This window comes from Equus asinus, chromosome 4 (genome assembly GCF_041296235.1).
Source record: "Equus asinus isolate D_3611 breed Donkey chromosome 4, EquAss-T2T_v2, whole genome shotgun sequence".
In the NCBI taxonomy this organism is placed as follows: Eukaryota; Metazoa; Chordata; class Mammalia; order Perissodactyla; family Equidae; genus Equus; species Equus asinus.
Window position 1 is genome coordinate 129,166,542 of NC_091793.1, and position 20,127 is coordinate 129,186,668.

Here is a 20,127-nt window from a genome sequence, read left to right on the forward strand (position 1 = left end):
CACAGAAGAGTATTATTCTAAATGCCTGCTGAGACTATTTGGTTGCATCTCAAAATTAGGGAATCCAAATTGATGGGATCCTGTCCTTAGTGAGGCAGTTTGCAGTGGCAGGTAAGGCACAGTTAGTCTGCCCATGATAGGCTCATATTTGGAAAGCGTGGGGCATAAAAATAAAGCTTCCTGTTGGGGTGGGCTTTTACCCATCTTATAATAATCTTTATTACAGTGCATCTTTTGCTCTCATTTAATCTGTGTACCATCATTCCATGTATCTGGCATTCATGGCTTCCAGATATCTTCTCTCCACCAAATATTTATATTTTGATTATTTCTTGTTTCTGTGGATTTTACCAAACATTGACTTTGATTGTCTTTGCTGAATTTCATTTTCTTAAAATTCTTATTTTTAACCACATGGAATGGCTGGATAGTATTTATTTGACCTTGCTAGTTTTCACATCTCTTTCCCATTTGCTTTATTTATATTTTTATATTATATAATTTTGTCTTTCAGAAAGTCAAATGTATTCGATAGTGCTTTTCTTTTCATGAATCACTGCCAAATCCCAGGGGTTTGTGGTTGACTTGTTGAAGGGACTAAGTAATAATGTGGAAAATTATTCCTCATTGTACCAAATAGTGCTTTTATCAATCAATTCTTTAGAACATGATTAGAAGTAAATAAAATATTACATTTGTAGTTTTCTAATTAATTTTCCTGACTTAAACACACAATATAAACATTTGCTGATACTTTGTACTTTTTATTTTGTGTAGGCTTTGTGGGAAAAAACAGTCAGCAAAAATCCTAAGTCTTTTTTTAAACTGGAATTTCAGATATTTTCATGTTAATATATTATTATATACAGTTTTACAATACACTTGTGAGCTCTTAGTATTTTTAAAATATCTATACGTAAAGTATTAACGTATCAGATTTATCTTAGACTGTTCGTATTCATTCACTTTCCTTAACTGAATGTGCTGAACTTTAGTCTCCCTGAAACCTAACTGGTGGGTCAGAGAGAGTAAACATTCCTCAACAACTAAGCAAAAGCAGATTAGAATTGATAATGAACTAAAAAAATGTTAAATGCAAGTGCATTTAATAGAATCTATTTCTCCCTTTATTGACTTAAAATTTATGTCAAGCATAGCAAGCAGTATGTAAATCAACAAAAATCTGTTGGAACCAAGAAAGAGTGTGTTCAAAACCTGACTCAGGAAAATTTGTGTTTCCTTGTCTGCGTACTCTTAATTTTCTAACTTGTGAGCTTAATTTGAGTAAGACCTGGATGGATAGTCCATGACTAAGAGCCCAGGCATTCGAGAAAATTCAGGGTCTGTATCTTATTTTTTCACTTAGTATATGACTTTGGATTATTTTCTTAACCTCTTTTAATTTTAACTTTTGCATTTGCAACATACAAATAATTATAATGCACAACAGATACAAGTTTTTGAGGAAAATATACATGAAAATGTGTCAAAACAGTATCTGAAACAATGTGAGCACATAATATTTGTTAGCAATTTTTATCATTATCTCATATCTGATACTCCAAAAAACTTTAAGATATTAGTTAAAATTCTATGTGTGGCTATATTGATACAATAACTATATTTTAATGGCAGTATTTCCATAAACTACCACTAAAATTAATTTTGTAGCACCTTATGGAACACTCACACACACACACGGGCCACACTATGGCAATTCTGCTAAGGAAAATTTCAAAGAATTATATAATAACGAAGTTTTAAAAGCCATTCAACTCTATTTTGGTATTCTCACTTGTGAAAGTCTCCTTTGCTTCCCAGAGTGGAGAACTCTTGGAGAGGTGACAACACAGGAAAATGTATCCTTTGCATTGCACTTAAAATATAATTCTCTGAGAGGTGTAAAAACGTCAAAAAAATAAAACAACTTTAGAAGAATTTGGAAATTTTCAATACCTCCTGGTGATAAAAATAAAATATTTTTATTAATCAACAAGAAAAATATACATTGACTTTGGGGATGAAATACTTGTAATACATCTTCCTTCAAATTCTGAGAATAATTTCCAATTAGAATCTTAAGATGAAGAAAGCCTCAAAAACACTCTGATATTATTAAAAACGCAACATTAAACGTGAAGCTTGTAATAACTACATTATTTTCATTACTTTGCCTTTTGTTCCAATCTTTACCCTCCTTATGTAAATATGGATTATTTCTGTGGCTCATTTGGTCTTCTTATTTGCTATTAACAGAGGTAGAATGAAGCAAGTAATCAATCTCTTCCTTTTTGCTGAAGAACAAACAGAAAAAAAGTGAAGGTAGGAAAATCATTTTCTAGGGTGGGTCTACGACTAGGAACCTTGACTTTTAGGCCAACAGTAGTAAATATTTTATATTGAAACAAAAAAAGTTATAAAATAACACACACGCGCGACTGTGTTTATATAACACCCCAGCAGGATACTCTATGCTTTGTGTACTTTCCCCTTGTTAGATGAAGCAAAAGGATTCGAGTTACAGTAGTCTCCCCTTGTCTGTAGGGGATGCCTCGGAAGACCCCCAGTGGATGCCTGAAAACGTGGATAGTACCGAACCCTATCTGTACCACGTTTTTTCATACACATATGTACCTAAGATAAAGTTTAATTTATGAAGTACGCACCGTAGGAGACTCACAACAATAACTAATGATAAAACAGAACTATAACAATATAACATCATAAAAGTTACTTAGATCTTAGCAACCTCAGTATATGATTTTTTTTCTTTCCTTTTTAAGTGGAGAACTTGCACCTTTTCCCTTAAAGGAAGCACTTTGCAGCTTCTCTTTGGCAAATCCAAATTGCCAGCATCACCACTCTTGTGCCTTGGAGCCACTGTTAAGTAAAATAAGGGTTACTTGAACACTAACACTGTGATATCACGACATTCAATCTAAAAACCAAGATGGCTACTAAGTTATAAATGGGCAGGTAGCATATATAGTATGGAAATGCTGGATAAAGCTCTGACTCACGTCCAGGAGATGGAGTGAACTGGTGTAAGATTTCATCATGCTACTCAGAAAGGTGAGCAATTTAAAACATGAATTGTTTATTTCTGGAATTTTTCATTTAATACTTTTGGATCACAGTTGACCAAAGGTAACCAAAACAGTGGAAAGCAGAACTACTTATAAGAAAAAAAAGACCTTGGAAATTTTGTCAGTCATTATAACTTATTTCTCAACCTTCTGTTTGGAGATTGTACAACTTTGAACAAGTTAAGTATGAATAGGCAGCCAAAGTAGTCATTTATGACTCGGAGTCACTATTCGATGAGGATATTTTGATATTAAAATTAACGGGGGCAAAAAACTCCTGATGGAGATGTTTTTCTCTTTGGTAAAGGGGAAAGGAACTGGAGGCAAGATGGTCAAATATGAAAATGTGTCAGACGTTTGGTCAGTGAGAGAGAAGGAGAGATCAAGACAGAGGACATTCATTAAGGGAACATTTGCTGTGTGTCTATGTGATAGGGCAGTCTAACAGGGTGGTGATAATGGTCGAAGGTATTCAAATAACTTAAACTTTGAAAAAAATATTTGGGACATAAGCTGAAGGATCAATGTTATACATATGCATTGGTAAGTTTTATGTGTATAGTTCATGGTTACAGGTTCTCTTTGTACAATGAGATAAAGAGCATCCTGAGATTATGCCTCAACAGATGTAGGTGTTCAAACAGCCCCTGAGGAAGTTCTTACAGGATAGAAGTGAGATATTCTCTAATTACCTACTTCAGCTATTTCACGAGCACATTTGGCCAGAAACGATCACACACCAGAATCTTACAGATAATTTAAATTAATTTCTCTTTGAAAGGGAAAATTGTCATCACATAATATACCTATATAACTGAACATTAATGTCTTTCCTTATGCTTCAAAACTTTATTAAAACATGTAAAAAGGAAATGTGCAATTAAGATATAATGATCTTGCTGTATCCTGTTGAGAACCAGATGATAAATCGTCAGACATAGTCATTTCTCGATCAGCACAAAATATCATCTATTACAAACATTAACAATTCATTCATTAGTCATAACAGCAGTGTTCTCATTTGAAATGATCAGTTACTAATGATTTCAAAATTCAGAAACTCTGGGCTTCCTCTAATTATTAAGAAAATGATTGCATTCTGATGAAACACCACACACAACTATAAACTTAGCATATCATCCCAAAGGAATAATGTTTCTAAAGTAACTGGCTGTTTAAATACTAATAACATGATAACAGGAAAGATTTAAAGATTTAAATATTGTCATATGGGTATTCTTAAGTAGTTTTGCATAAACATTTACTGGCTTATACCTTAAATAAACTTAGAAACATCAAGTTTTCAAAGCAAAACCGATTTGGTTAAGATAGACATTTTAATTACCTTAGTAAGAAATGAATAGTATTTGGACACTTTTATTTCACCTTTTGGGAATTTTTTTTTATTAAAGCATATTTATAGTTGGAAAAAATGTTTCTTTTACAGTATCTTCTTACATCAAATATCTGAAAAACAGCACTGTAAGATTATTTAGAACAGAATATACTTAGTCCCCCTTTGTCACTACCTGGTATCAAAGATAACATTATACAAACAAATGTTTAGGTGATTCCTGTATAATTGAACATATTTTCATCCAATAAACATTTTCTTTTGGTGACAATACACAGCAGACTGAAGAAACAGAGATGAAAGACATAGCCAAAGCTCTCTAGAGCTGCCAGCTAATCAGTATTTGGAAGTTTAGATATTGATTTTGACGCCATATAATTTTAAGCCATGAAACGTTAGGGATCATTTCATTGCTCTGCCCAGGGTCAACTTTTCAATATTTTCTTTCAATTGTCTGCTTTTATTTCCTCATTCTAAATTGTTAGCCAATTTATTTGAAATCTTCATTTCAGCTACCATCTGTTTTAAGATGACTCTTCATTCTTCCAATTTTACTTTCTCTAAAATTAGGTAACATACATCATGAAATAAGCACAATGCCTGAGACACAATTTGTTAGTTCTTTCTTCCTATTCCCTCCACCAAAAGCGTTCTAGCTCTCTGAAACTTCAGATTTGTCTAATTCTTCAACATTAAATATTTTACATTTTACCCACTTAAGATTGTTCTACATGTCAACAGTATATCCAGTAATGAAAACACCCGCAGCCCCATCTTCTCCCCAAAGGAGAGTTTATATAAGCTTCTGTAAACTTGGACTTTCATACACATGCCTACTAACCAGGGAGGAGGCAAAACTGTTTTCAACATCCCTGAGAATTATTCTCTAATAATATTGTTGCTGAACTCTAAGGAAAAGGAAATTCTACACAGAGGGAGCCCTGCATCCTTAGGAAGAATCAAAGATTTCGTGTCGCTTTGAGATGGCATATTTGGGAACTTCTGGACACATCTTAACGTACCATTATCAAATGTCATACTAGGTATTAACTTCAATGAATACTTGTTAAACTTGCATTTTACACTGATCTTTTCCAGTGAAATGATAATGAAGATTTGGAGTACAGAAACTAATTTAAGTAATTTTTCTTAGAAGTCTTTCGTGTAAGGATTTGCAACTTAAATTTGAAGCATAAATAATGATGTATCAGGCATAGGAAGTGGACAATGGAAAAATATTCCTAATTTGTTCTTTACAGATACTATGTTAATGCACTCTCATAAGAACTTTATGGGTTAAATATCGTCAAGACTTCATGGATGAAAAAAAATGTGTCATAAAAAATTTCTCCAAGATCACACAGATAGTAAAGATCATAATTTAAATGAAAACCAAAGGCTGTCTGACTCTCTATAAGAAATCAATGCTAAGAAAGCAGAGGTGAATGTCTAAACGTTATCTGCCTGTGTTTAGAAGGTTTATGAGGAAGCCTTTCACCTGGGCCACAACAAGCACCAGTCTCATGACACTTATTCATGGGGATGGCATAAGGAAAAAGTAGACAGCTCAAGAGTATGCTGTTATGATAACAAGTCCCCCTGTTCCAAAGAAGCAACTGATGTGTTTACTTTATCAAAACAAGTGAAAACAACTTAACACTGAAACTTTTCATGGGCGATTTTCTCTTCTCACCTGGCCAACTAGCTGTCAGAATTCACATTTGTTCTCAAGTTTTATTTGAGAGAGTTCATCACAAAAGTGTTTACTGTGGGTGAAGTGGCTGCTTTTCTTTCAGAATTAGGGAGGCTATAATGTTAAATGCAGCCGAAACTTATAAAATAAAAATCAAATGGAATTTTCTTTTATTTGCATTTTCAGTTAAGAAAATATTTCAGGGTATTTCAACTTTCTTATCATAAGAGGTTTTGTTTAAATATTTCTGGATGTATTTTATTATTAAGCTTATATTGCAGAAAATTTGTTTCCAACCAATTCCCGAAACTGTAGCTTGCTGTTCTGTGTATTAGGGATTCAGTTCCATGGTACATGATCTTCCTGAAGATAAGATTGAATGTTCGATCCCCACATGAGTCAGGTGATGTTACAGAGATCATATCCTTGGCCAGAAACAGTATTTCTAATTCTGCTTGACAGTTAGCCTCAAGGAGGACTAGATTAAACCAAGAGTTGATGAAGTTTCATCTACTCTGGGAAAGACAACTCACAACACGAGTTACATTGATAGTGAAGGAGCAGCAAAATATTCACACAGAGATGTTTATTTTAATGTTATACAAAATGACATTTTCGATCATGGCTGGCTGTAATCAAATGCATTATTTGACTCTTACAATGCATCCAGAGCGAGAGTGAAAAGAATGTTTAAGGCTGTTCGATGAATTAGGTATATAATTCTATAAATCCAGAAGAGAGAGACATAATCTTGTTTTTCACCTGTCACTTTGAATATAAGAGGAGGCTTCAACTGGGCCATTCTTTCATGCTAAAGTTTCAAAATACTTTTAAGAGAAAGCTTTTATGGTAATCAGAGTATGAGACAGCCTTTTTCACATAAATAAGATTTCCAGTGCAACATATTTTCCTAATCAAATGGGCGCTATTCCAAATGCATCAGTAAATTCTTGCAATCCTGCACTTTTAAATCAGATGTTCTTTTGGCTCCCATTTTCTCTTGTATATTCAGGTAGTTTCAGTAAGAAATATTATTTCCACAGTTGTGTTTCCATGACATAATGTAGCTTGCTGAAATGTATATGAGAAAACTACTGGCCTTTCTAGATGTCAATTTTGCCCTTAGATTGTGATGAATACTTCTTACTATAATTAGTAGTTTTCGGATTTAAGTAGATAATATATGTGAAATCATCTAATCTAATATTCAGAAAGTGGTGGATGCAAAATAAATATTAATTTTCTTTTTGTTTATATATAATGTTAAACCCTTACAAAAAGTAATTGAAAATAATATTTTTATATTTAATATAAGAATATTGGTTATGACCCAAAAGATCATTAACAAAATGATGTTGGAATCATATTTTTATCACAAAATATTTATTTTATTCAATAGTAAACCATATTAATTAATTAATTAATATGTTCATACTAGTTAATCTATATTTCACTATTTTTTTTAAATGGTCTCTTTTTCCCTTTTTTTTTTTAAGATTGGCCCTGAACTAACATCTGTTGCCAAACTTCCTCTTTTTTTTTCTCCCCAAAGCCCTAGTACGTAGTTATATAGCCTAGTTGTAGGTCATTCTAGTTCTTCTATGTGGAATGCCATCACAGCTTGTCCTGATGAACTGCGCGTGGGTCTATGTCCTGGATCCAAACAGGCGAACCTCAGGCCACCTAAGCGGAGGGCATGAACTTAACCACTTGGCCATGGAGCCACGCCCTGTATTTCACTATTTTAATAAGTTGAATAACCTATTTTTAAGTAATCTATTTTTAAGTTTCTAAGAAGTTACCTAACATTTAGACAGCTATTATTCAGCTTATTTATTGGGAAAGATTATGATCTTATTTTTCTACTTTGCATACACGTTTCATTAAATCTAGCAAAGCTCTAATTTAGCAATCTTTTCTTGATGAACTGAAAAAGTTAGAACGTTGTTTTTAACTCTAAAAGGGAGAAGACTAGAACCTGACAAATTAAAACTCAAGAAACAGTAAATATTTGAAACTTAGAAGAGTCCATAAAAGTGCCATTTGCACACAAGTTATGTTTTCTAAGATAAGTAAAATATTTAATAGGAAAGAAAATTTGGTAAATATGCTTATACGGAAAGTTTAAGAAATAAGGAACTACTTCTACCTAGATCATTAGAAAGCTGTTTGTAAATGACAAAATAGTTATCTATCGTGTCCCCTTCTTTGACCCTCGGGTTAACTAATTTTAGGAATATTTGATAGATCATAATGTATTATTTACTACTATATGTATATATATTACATTTTAATATGCCATATAAATCATTATTATTTATTTATAGGAATGCTTAACACACCTTTTGTGAGAATGCAAAGGCCCCTTAATTTCTTTTTAAATAATTAAACTGAGCAAATCGGTATAGAAACACCTCTACAATGAATAGTTGTAACAGATGTGAGCATCCAAGTAGTAGACTCAGATTCTGAGGACTTGTGTTGATGATCTGTCAGTTTTAATTATATCTTGTCATAACCTTTCCAATATTACAAAATTTAAAACACTTAACGTTATTAATGCAAATTTTCTGAATCTCATCCTAAAAGTTAAGTTCCTTGAAGACAGAGACAACATTTATTTCTTCTCTTTATTCTCTGTAACTTCTCAATATCCTACACAATAAATGTTGAATGAAGGAGTAGATGAATGAATAAACTTGAACTTGCTGACAATGTTATATAGTACTACTTCGGAAAGCCGTAAAGATTTTTTTTTAAAGGAAAAAAATTAAGAAAACCTCCAAAGCATTTCTGCAGTTTTTCTACTGACTTAGCATGGAATTTTCAGTGTTGCGAGTCTGATGCCCTGACTACCAATAACTTGTCTGTGAAATCCTGCAAATTCACAAATTTTTTTTGAGTAGATTATTTTAGAGAAACTACCAACAAAGGAAAGCTTCCTAAATCAGTCAAAAAACATTTCGTATATGCATTTCTATGTATGCTTGCAATCTCAATAGCTTCAATATCTATTGTTTTATTTCTTAGAGCAACAAGTGTCGGATATTTAGCATAGATTAAGCATTTGATCCCCTAAAGATAAGTCAGATAGGACACCTATGTAACAGAAACACTTCTAAGTTAGAAGGTGAAAAACCTGCTCCATAGAATGATTTTAGCTGTAAATATCTTGGTCACATTCACCAGAATAAAAACTGGATTAAATTAAAAGAGTTGACATTTCACAGAAAGATTGCAAAATCACACGTGTAGGTCCAAAAAATAGCTACAAAATTACTTGATAGAGGAAAAATATACAAAGAATCCCATTCGGAAGAAGATTTGAGAATTTTACGAAGCTCAATATAAAGAAGCAGTGAGCAGTGGCTGTCCCCAAAATTAATGCAGTTTAGGAAGCATCGATGTAAGTATGAAATACAGGGATAATATATAATGTTTCATTATTGTATATGTGCTACATTTCAGTTATTGAATAATTGGCAATATTACAGTTACTGAAAACAATATAATGCAATATTTTATTACAACACACTTTATTGTTATTTCTTTTTTCAGTAAAATGATCTGGTGGCTTTTATGATGTTGTTGCTTTTTTTCTCATTTTACAAAAATGAACTCCTTTATGTTAGTCAGCAACAAACTCCTTTTCTGTCTGGCTGTTAAAATTGTTATGTATATGTGGTGAATCTATGTAATTTTGCATTTTTTTCAAGAGTGCATGTTTCCCTATGGCCAAAAATTACTCTTCCTTCAATATTTCATTGACTTGGAAACATAAATAATATTTGATTTAGCTTTTAGCTTTCAAATTTAATTCTCATTCTAGAACCAAGATAAATTCACTTAGTAGAATGATTCTAGATTTGGAAACCTTAAATAGGTATTTTCAAAGCTTTTGAACTTATTACTTTGTATATTTGAAAAATTGTGATCAATAGAAGAGATCATTGATGCTATGTTATTTTGCACAGTTATTATAAATGAATGCATAATTCAAAACTCAAACATGAATTTTGCATTCCTATGAGTGCAAATAAATATTTTCTTCAGGACAACTTTTAAATCTTGCTTAGTTTCCCCTACTTTGCAAAGCAAATATGTTCTCTACGTCATTTCACACTGCTGCAATGAAATACCATAGACTGGGTGGCTTATGATCAACAGAAACTTATTTCTCACAGTTCCAGAGAAATCAAGATGTACAAGATCAGGGTAGCAGCGTGGCCAGGTTCTGGTGAGTACACTCTTCTGGGTTGCAAACTGCTGACTTCTTGTATCTAATTACCTCCCAATGGCTCCACCTTCAAATACCATCATATTTCGGATTAGATTTTAACATATGAGTTTTGGGGGGACACAAACATTCAATCCATAACAGTCTCCTTATTACTAATCATGTGTGAAGTTTCAAATACAAAATGTTAATGTTCAACCATTTAAAATAACCCAATGACAAACACACACACATATATACATATATATGTGTATGTATGTATTTCCATTATCTTTAAAGCTGTGATAAAACAATTTCCCTGTTAAAACTTGCTTGAAATGTCACTCATGTAACACTTACCTTAAAAACTTATAAGATAAATTTGCATAAAGAACTACCTCTCCTAAACTCTCCACGTCAGAAAACAGTTTAACAAGATAATTTTCTAATTATGAAGAGGAAGTTATTCTCTTCGAAATAATCCTTGTGATCCTGTCTAAGCCACACAGCTGGATGGTTCCCAGGCCAGTTGGAAGCAATGACAGCCTTGGCAACGTTATGACTGTTGGCCTAACGTAGGCACCTGCTTCTGAAGAGTGTCCACACTGTTGAGTCACAGCGTGTGGGGTTCTCCCAGATTCATGGATGATTTGGCGGAGAGCGGGTGGCTAAGAGGGAGGAAACGGTAACAAAAACCACCACCACCATCATGCAGATCAATGTATCTTCTAAAATTTTCATTGATACTTCTTCTTTGACCCATGAGTTGTTCAGAAGTGTGTTCTTTAGTTTCTGAATGTTTGGGAATTTTCCTTTTAAACTTATTTTATTGATTTCTAGTTGGATTCCATTGTGGTCGGAAATAAGCTCTGTGTAATTTCAATCCTTTCACATTTTTTGAGGTTTGTTTTGTGGCCTAGGGTATGATGTGTTTTGTTATATGTCTGTGGGCACTTGAAAATCACATATGTTCTGATGTTTCTTTGTCAGGTGTTGTATAAATATCAGTTAGAACCTGGAGTGTTTCTGGAGTGTTCTATAAATATCAATTAGAACCTATTGATAGATGGTGTTGTTGAATTCTGTATCCTTCAATCTGTGGATTTCCATCTTTTGCCAATTTTGAGATATTTTCAGTCATTATTTCTTTAAATACATTTTTTAGCCCTGCCCACTTTCTGCTTTCCTTCTGAGACTCAGATGACGTGAAAAATCACATCTTTTGTATAGTAGTCCAGATCCAAGAGGCTATGTTTATTTGAATTTTTTCAGATTTAGTAATTTCTATAGTTCTATCTTCAAAGTTCATTGATTCATTTTTCTGTCCCTTCCATTCTAATGTTTATGCATTGAAAAAGTGACTACTCATTATATATTAATATATATTTAAATGACAAATATTAAAATTCTAAAGTGCAGGGAGCCAAACCTGTGCCATTGGCGGTAGCTTCCCTAGAAGCACTGAGATTTTCTGGGAAGGAAGCTGAGCTGTCTCATCAAATACACTCTTCTGTTATTCTCCACCCATCCCGTGCTCCACTGACATACCATAGGCAATATCCTCATCCCTTTAATCATAGTAGGAATATTATATTATTGAGGCTAAAATGGTAAATTGGTATTTCCAATGTATAATACTTTAGCCCTTAATTCCTTAGCAATGTAATGGAACCTAAGTTAAAATTCACTTGGTATTGGGTAACTAAGAAAAACAGGTACATAAAGACATCATTAATATTTATCATATAAATGTGGTTATTTAGAACAATAAAATAGAAATACATACACATGGGCGCACGCACACACACACACATTGTGCAAATGATTAAAGGTAGATTTCCCCACAGAATTTTGTATTAGAACTAGAACGAAGATTAAATGTTACATTTAAATTTGTTGATCACTTTATGTTAATCACCGCAAATTTAGTACATCAGTATAATTTGTTAGTAGATCAAATACAGAAAATATACATATATTCACCAGAGTAGTTTTTCTTTCTAACTTTTGTTATAGTTATATTATAATCTAAAATAGTTAATGCATCTTCCAAAGCAGTCCAACTTTAAATGACATAAACATTTAGAGAAGTATTCTTCATGAATTTTTCTTTGATTTGCCGGGAATATATGATCAAAAGCACTTGAATTCAAACTTTCCAAACATCTCTTCTAGAAATCTAACATTGCATTTCAATTTGCGCTATTTTTAAAAGCTGAAATTTGTAAAGGATGCAATTATCAGATCTGTTCAATCTGCGTGTTTAATCCCTTATCTTAGAACTATGTATTTAAAAACAAATCCTGCAAAAGAGCACAATAGACAACACATGGAAAGCAGTGTTTGCAATTTGACATTGTGACTGTTGTGTACAGTAGCTCCCTGTCAATAGTAGAGCTGTTTCTCTTCCATTTGCACATTGACTTACCATTAGTAGCCTGTGATGCTTTACACTTCATAAAAAATCTCTACAAGGTGATTTTAATCACATGTTGGATTTCAGAAATTAGAAATATTATTTCAAGTAGACCATTTTAAAATATGTTGATTATTAATTGAACTCAGATGCCAAGGAATATTTTTTGGAGGGAAGAGATCCCTTTGTTCTATTATATACAATGAAAAGAGAATTCTCTTAAGTGTTACGGTCGATTCTCTTCAATGATCAGACTATGCCATTGCTGCTTTGTATCAAGTTGACGATTTGCAGACTGACTTTAGCAACCTGAGTTTGAACTGACTTTAAAAGGCAAACTCCTTGCTTTCACTATATCGCCACCTCACATGGCACAACAAACCATTATCAGCCTGTTAGAAATGATTGAGTTGTTTTGTTTCTTTTCTCTCTGTTTTTAAAATCAACTTTTAAAAGTCATGAGTTTCAGAAAACATTCTCCTGAGAAATTAGGTACAAATAATTGAAAGTCATCCATGTATGCAGATTTAATGACAGAATTTAAATATTTACGTAGAGTTGCTAGACTTCAAATGGTTGAAGACTAATAATAATGTAATGGGCCATGATAGGGCTTCTATGATTTGAGATGTGTGACTCAATTTTTAATATTTTCAGTGAAAGTGAAGTTGTTCTGCTAATAATCAGTCAGGTCTAAAGTGGCAAAGTGAAGCAAGAGCTCTTAAGATTATGTGAACTGTTGAGATACAAAAACACTCAAGAATGCTCTCCGAACACTTCCCACATTGCTGCTCTAACTCAGAACAGTTTCTGCTTAATTAGCCAGGAAAAAAACCATATTAATGTGGAAAATAACCTTAGTTGTCTTTTTGTTCCTTTTATGAGCATTTTCTCAAATTTTGGAATTAAACAGTTTACTGTGAGTGTTTTTGATGCATTCAGGATATTTATGATGTCATTAAACAGGTCAAAAAAGATCACTGTCTAACAGGATACCAAAGAAGCTCTAATAATATCAATAATGCAAAATAAGTTTAGAAAGCTAATTTCAAAGGGATCAAAATTGCATAAATCATAAGAGATTATGATACTGGATTTCTGTAAGCATGAATCTATGACAAGATATATTTAAAATAGCTGATCTTAGAGCTATAAATTACCCTGATTACACACCTTGTTTTCCTTTTGATAAATTCCACAAATCTATTTCTCCAAATTTTGATTTAATAGACTCAGCCTGTTTTTCTTTTTAAAAAAGCATTATCAAAAGCATTTATGTATATTAGTTATCAACCATCTCTGCTAATATTGTCCTTATCAGTTTTGAAGGTTATTTTTCATGCCATCAGACAACAGCCGTCAACAACACCTTATATGTAAACCATAATAAATATAAAATGTACCCAAGCACTCGCTTCAACTATACTGCTTCAGCTTACAGAAAATTTATTCTTTCAGCAAGGATCACTTTTTCTTTTGTTTTATAATTTATTTACCATTTGTCCAAAAGACAATTTTTACACTCCTCCACCACATCTGCTGAATTTTTAATATCTTTGATACGAAAACAGTATTTCACCTCCCACGTCTCTCATTCACCGTGCGTTTATGAACCTCACTTTCTTAGTGCGGCTCAGGTCTGATTTCAGTATTTCATAATGAACTGTTAAAAACCAATTATCCATGGATGATTTTATTTTGCATTTGTATTATATTTGCAGAAAGTTTAACAAACTAACCCTTGCTTGTTGTATGCTGTTTCAAGTCATTATCAGCCAGATGCTTTTCAAAAGTTTGCTTTTTAAAAGTTATCAGTATCTGAGAGTGTTAAACATTTTATACTTTTCCCATGCCCCATGTAACAATGTCTTAAATTCATGTATTACACAATGTGTTCCATCCTTTAGGAAGCTATTGAAGACATTTGCCGTCTCAGATAGTGCACCTTCAGCTATTTTCTCTCAGGTTGCCCTTGTCCCTGCAGGCAGCCTTCTTTGACATGGATTTTGAAGAACTTAAGTTGATTTTCTTCTGCAATACCCATTTGACCCAGGGGGAAATTCATGTTTTCTTTCTCTATCAAATTGCAAAATTGCTCGACAAACTGCTACTGGAATTTCTTAAAAAAATAATTGGTACTTTACATAATTTCCCTTTCTCTCCCCCTCTGCTGAAATACAGCATAGTCTGGTAAGGTAATAATTTAAAATGCACAGGTTCAACTTTATTTTTTAACATTTCCTCAGCCTTATTTATTACTAAAAGTTTACATTCTTTGTTTGATAAGACGTTGTCTTCATAGCTTCATTTACCTCTTTAACCATGGTTTCCTTTCTCTTTGAACGTATTTGAAATAGCTACTCAGTACTACGTGGTCTTTTGTGTTAAATCTGACATCTGATTGATCTTCCAGCCTCTTTCTATTGCCTGTTTTTCCCCCTTTGTGAGTCACATTTTCCTGATTCTCTGCTTAATATTTTGTTGAAAACTGTACATTTTAGCTAACATATTGTAACAATTCTGGATACCCCTCTCCCTCTTTCTTATAATTTTTGTTCGTTTCCTTGTGTTTTAGTGACTGGCTGGACTATTTTAGTGAAGGCCATTTTGCCTGCAGTGCAGAGACCCTGATCTTGTTCCTCAGGGGGTGGCCTTGTGCACGTGCACAGACACCTGGGGCGTCAGGGGTTTTAGCAGTGCCCTCGTTGATGGTCTCTTTCCATGACCACAGACATGTCTACTGGAAAGCTCCACGAATGTTTGGTTTATTGCTGTGCTGTTTTCAACAATGCCCTGGAGCATAAATTGTCCCACAGACTGATTCAATTAAATTTGAGCTCCTTTGCACTGATAGTTTAGGAATTCCGTGTCTGAGGTTTGTTCTGCCCCAGGAGAGCTCCTCTTCGGTGTCTCTTTCCCTGGTTCTTTCTGGCAAATGTATTGGCCTATTGTTCTGCTTATATCTCTAACGAAGCTGCCAGTCTTCTCTTAATTGCTTTCCCCCAAAACATCTATTATTTTTGAGAGCACCCTTAGGCATAAACTTCACCACACTCTGTTTCCAAGAAATTCAGGTCCTTCAGGAAGAGCTTTGGAGTGCTCTGTTGTATAGCCTGCCTCTACTCTGAGAAAATCTCTGAGCCCTGGCTCCAGAGGTGGCCATGGGGAAAGGGACACATATCTCCCTGAATGACGTCCCTGTCTTAGAGGCTGAATACTTGGCTGGTGGTGTAGCCCCTGATCATCTGGGCTTCTGTCCTGTCATGTGGAAACTCCACACTATGAATGTGCCAGGGAAAAAGCGATGGGTTCCCCAGCATCTTCAGCATGCCACGGTGTCAGTAGCGCCTCTGCGTCAGTGCACTCCAGGAACTCAGCCTCCACAGAGGTAATGGGACAAGAGTGAGAGGGAGAGGATGAGGATTGCTGATATCCAGCCCCCCTGGAAATAGACCATAGTGCGTGCCTAGGAGTTTTGGGGGTCAGGGGCCCTGTGTTCTTGTCTGCATCAAGCTGGAGTGGAGCTTCTGTTACACTGGGCTGGGGGGCAAGGGGATCATGATTCAAGTGCCTCAGGTGACCACTGTTCTTACCAGTTTTAGCAGATTGTCTTGAATAAGTGTTTCTTTACTTGCTGTATGTCGTTGGAACTATTTCCAGTGACTTTAAATGGCTGGGGTTTTTTTCTTTGTTTTCACCAGTTTCTCTGGGCATTGGGCTCCACAGAGCTCCTCACGTTGCCATTTGAGTAATGGAACTTGCATGTGCCTACTTTTACATTAGTGATGATGATGGTAATAATAATAATCATGATGATGGTAATAATAATACTCATGATGATGATGATGATGATTATATACAGAATGAACATCCCAACAGATGTTTAAAGAAGAAAATATAGAGGGCCAGCCCAGTGGTGTAGTGGTTGGGTTTGCAAGCTCTGCTTTGATGACCCAGGGTTTGTGGGTTTGGATCCCAGGCGCAGACCTACACACCAGGCATGAAGCCAGGCTGTGGCAGCATCCCACATTCAAAATAGAGGAAGTTTGTCACAGATGTTAGCTCAGGGACAATCTTCCTCAAGCAAAAAGAAAACAGAAAAGAAAAGAAAATATATTTTCCCCAGATAATTAAGCATCTCATAAAACATGTTTAATTGTGATTTCTCTATGGTTGAGAGTAAGTCATGTGTTTTCAGTAAGCTAGAAATATTTAATTCACTGCACCAGCCCACCTTCCATCCATATGTGTCTGTGTATGTTTGGGCCCCTCTTCCCCACAAATCTGGAGTTTCTTGAGAGCGTGATAGTGCTTATTCATCTTTGTGTTGTCACACATATCACATAGTCCACACGGCAAGCTTTTATCATGCTAGTTAGTGATTATTTGGTAAACGACAACTGTCTTGCTAGACATTTGGAAATATAACTACATTTTGGTTTCGTGTAACCACAGACTATTGTACTTTGACACAATGTAAAATCGTTTCGGTGGAAAGTCAACAATCTTCTTTTGGCTCATTGTGAGTTCAAGGTATAAAAGACCCACTATGTACATCCTTTAAAATCCCCTCGTCTACTTCTCCTGAATCAAAATCTATACAGCTATCCTGGTAGTTGAATAATAACTGGTGCTGGAGTGAAAAGGCCAATCCTTTTAAAATCTTTTTACAAGTTCCAGAGGAACACAGAACTCCATGGACACCTTTGCAAGTGAGATAGTTTCCTGGTAAAGAACTAGGTGAGGGGCTGGCCCCGTGGCACAGTGCTTAACTGTGCACGTTCCACTTCTCGGTGCCCTGGGGTTCCCTGGTTCAGATCCTGGGTGCAGACATGGCACCGCTTGACAAGCCATGCTGTGGTAGGCGTCCCACGTATAAAGTAGAGGAAGATGGGAATGGATGTTAGCTCAGGGCCAGTCTTCCTCAGCAAAAAGAGGAGGATTGACAGCAGTTAGCTAAGGGCTAATCTTCCTCAAAAAAAAAAAAATAAAAAAGGAACTAGGTGACTGAGGAAATAGATTTTCCAATTATCAAGACCTTGGTAAGTTATATATTTTCCATAAATTATTGATTGTGGACTAACATATTCTCAATACACTAGCCTAGCTTTTAGCAAGGTATTCTTCAGTTGGCAGCTAGTCACTTGGAATCATCATTTAATTAAATAAAATAGCAATAAGGTGACTGGAAAACTAAACTGTGATCTAGTGGTCTAATGAAAAATTATTCCAGGCTATAGAGTTAAATTTATCCAAGAGAGGATTTTCCTAGAACATAAGAATCACCCCTACAATACCGAGCATAGCAGGAGTTTAACAAAGACTTATATGAATGAATGCACTTGATCCAGGTTATAGATGTTTAAAAAAAGGCTCAGTGTTCCTTTCTTTTTGTGAAAATCTGGGAAAAGTTGGTGGTTTGATGTTCTCAAAATATGTTAATTGTCCCAGAAAATCTATAAGCTAGTCAAGGTTTAGAAAGGTGAGAATCTTTATTTTAGTATAAAAATGGGGACAAGTCTCAGGTGGGAGATTTTAATTAAAGCAATCTTCTATTAAGATAATTAATTTTTTTGCTTTGTTATATACACAAGAATAAGTATAAATATTTGAAGGTATTATTTAAATGATTGTACAACATTTTACTGCTTGAAGTGATTTATTCAATAATTTTTGTAATCATTTAGAAATATGTCATTCAATTACGTCCAAACATTGTGATTGAAAAACAACAAAAACCTTTCCATATCTTCTAGACATAAACTCTATAATACTCTCATATTAAAATCACGGATAAATATGAAAACATTTAAAAATTGCATTTACTTTAGTTTAATCTTACGTACAAAGACAAGTATTGCTGTGTGTGTGTGTGTGTGTGTGTGTGTGTGTGTGTGTATTCAGATGAGCCCCTTTATAAAGAACTGGTAGGAAATTGGAAAGAAAACAAACAGGTTAAAGAGCATACTCACTTAAATCACAACTATAAACATTCACTTACAAAGTCATACATTAATTTTCCAACTTGATGAGCAGTCATCCTTGCCTCTACGTCATCACAGAATCAAGTATACCTATATTAGAATAGTTTTGCTCCTTCAAATTAAGCTTGAATAAGTCAATATCCAGGACACGTGTGAAAGCCCAGTGTTGTGCTCATCAGAGAACTTCCGCTAAATAACATAAGGATCATGTATCAAAAAAAACAAAAACCAAAAGAACCCCTCTACTTAATTTTTTAAAGTGGAATTATAGCTATAGCTTAACTTCTCTTACTGTGCTTGAATAAAAGGAGGGACTAAAAGGTGGTGCATTCTTTGGATGTTTCTTTTTAGTGTAAATAATCAAAGAAAAAATGAGATTTTAATGTAGGTCACAGATAAGCCGATAAGAACAGTCTACTTCTAGAGAAAGATTTCATTCCTAAATTCAAAAATACACTGTTTTCTTCGCTGACCAGGGTGGGCACACACATTCCATACCCAAGGCAATCTCAATTTTCATCTATTGTCCCAACAAAATTATTAAATCTGCCACTTTAAAGACATCCTGATTTTGACAATAATTTTATATAGCTACTTAACCAAATGTTTACTGGAAACCTTGACATTCTTTAATTTAGGTTTTCTGTTTTAGGTTAGGTATTAAAAAGCTTTATTTCAAAATCTTCCCCTGGGAGGATCAAAATATTAATCTATTACATTCACTAATGCCAATTAATATTCATCATTTTCTATTATTTTATCCAGTGTACTTTAAAAACATTAAGATATTTTAGTGTCAAAACTGCGTATTTGTGCCATAATTTTCAAATTGCCTTATTAAGGTAAAATTTAAGTACAACTAAATTAGTTTATTTTGGGAGAACAATTTGACGAATAGTGGTAATTGTACCTAGTGATGTGATCTCCGCCTCTACCAAGGTATAGAACAATTTCATCATCTACAACGTTTCCCTTGTGCCCCTTTGTAGTCAATCCGGCCTCTAATTTCTAGCCCCAGGAAAATGCTGTTCTATTCTCTTTAACTATAGTTCTTCCTTTTCTGGAATTTCATATAAATGCTTGAGTTTTTTCATTTAACGTGCTTTTAAGACTCATCCATATCCTTGTGTGTTTGACTATTGTTTTCATTTTTATTGTTGAATAATATTTTGCAATTTATTTCTCCATTCATCGGTTGGTGGACATTTGAGTCATTTCCTATTTCTGACTAACTTAATAAAGCTGTTTGGAATATTCATGTGTAGATGTGTGTGGACATTTTTCCTTTATTTAGGATCAGTACATAGCATGGGATTGCTGGATCACGTGGGAAATGTGTATCACCTTCTTGAGACACTGGTGCATTGTTTGCAAGGTG